Here is a 1,599-nt window from a genome sequence, read left to right as displayed (position 1 = left end):
TTGTAACCACTAGGTACTTGGTGGTTGGGTACAGTAAATCACCCTATTAGAACAGGAAATGTTCAAATCCACAAAATCTATGCTCAACTTGTCTATTTATTGGCATCCAAACTGGATCTTGCACTCAAAATCTCTGACTTCCACCATAGATTTTTACCATAAAAAAAAAAAAAATGTGTCAGCAAGTAAAGCCAAACTCTCTAAACTTTTTTTGTAAATGCCATGAGTTCAACAACTCGATGACAGTTGATGTAGGAGAATTCTTTAGTATTAGCAATTATAATATCCTCACAGGATTTAAGCCTTTGAAATCCCTGCCTTTCGCCATGATACATGAACTGAGACACGAAGAAGGAATAACTGCAGCGCTTTGGTAAGACGTATATGGTCAGCACCTGTCCCATGGATTCTCAAGGTCACTGAGTGTTACATTATGTGAAATTTGAAATCCCACTGCTGAAGTTTACAGACATTTTTGTCTTTTGTTTTTGGCAGAAATTGGGTATACTCGTAAGTCATCGAAAACTTGTATGATGATCCTTACCCTGCAAACCTTTCACAGCTTTAGTAAAGTCCAAATTAGCAAAACAAGGTGCTTTGGAAACGTCTTTACCTATGGATGGAAGTCCGTCATCATGTTCGTATTCTGAGAAAGCAGTGAAAGACCTTGGAGTTTTCCTTTGGGAGCCAGCAATTTATTAGATCACTTTCTTATCACTGCTCAGCCTTTTGGATAAGATCAAGTGTAGTGTATGTTCTTATCAGTTTAATATTTTATCAATTCTCTCTTATTTCAATTATACTTTGGTTGAATAGTACCTTCGTTTTGTTTGCTCAGAAATAAAAAGAAACTGACTGCTTGGAACTTTGAAGATAACTTGGTGGAAAGTGGTGCTGATTGAGTCAGAGCTTTCTCTTGCTACCTACGAGGTCTAACAATTTAGTTCGCGAACTCATCCTAGAAGAAGTGCTACACACCTCATTGCTGAATATCACTATGGTCACCTTCGAAGTACTCCCCTTGGGAAGCTATGCACCGACGTCAGTGCCTAGTCCACCCTTCAAAGCAATTTTGGAACTCTTTTTTCTGGAATGGCCATCAGAGCTGTCGTCGTATTACCCTTGATGTCCTGAATGTCATCCAAATGTCTTCCTTTCCATATTTCCTTTACCTTCGGGTAAAGAAAGAAGTCATTGGGGGCCAGATCAGGTGAGTAGGGAGGGTGTTCCAATAGAGTTCTTTGTTTACTGGCTAAAAACTCCCTCACAGACAGTGCCGTGTGAGCTGGTGCATTGTCGTGATGCAAGAGCCATGAATTGTTGGCGAAAAGTTCAGGTTGTCTCACTTTTTCATGCAGCCCTTTCAGCACTTCCACATAGTAAACTTGGTTAACTGCTTGTCCAGTTGATACAAATTTATAACGAATAATCCCTTTGATATCAAAAAAGATTAGCAACATTGTGGCAACAAGTTCGCGAACTTAATTGTCAGACACGTATGTGTGTCTGTGTGGCTAAGACAAGCCCTGCTTCTCAGGTAATTGCGTCACACCAGCAATCTCTGAGCTCTCATCACATTCTCGAGATTAGCTCTGAAAT

The 1,599-nt window shown here is 39.9% G+C and overlaps 1 pseudogene; it reads left to right on the top strand.

Moving 5' to 3' along the window:
• The first annotated feature begins 713 nt into the window (after nucleotides 1-713).
• On the top strand, nucleotides 714-824 carry LOC117030531 (uncharacterized; annotated as a pseudogene).
• The last annotated feature ends 775 nt before the right edge of the window (nucleotides 825-1,599 follow it).

Source organism: Rhinolophus ferrumequinum, chromosome X, assembly GCF_004115265.2.
Source record: "Rhinolophus ferrumequinum isolate MPI-CBG mRhiFer1 chromosome X, mRhiFer1_v1.p, whole genome shotgun sequence".
NCBI classification, from domain to species: domain Eukaryota; kingdom Metazoa; phylum Chordata; class Mammalia; order Chiroptera; family Rhinolophidae; genus Rhinolophus; species Rhinolophus ferrumequinum.
This window is presented reverse-complemented; position numbering and strand designations above follow the sequence as displayed.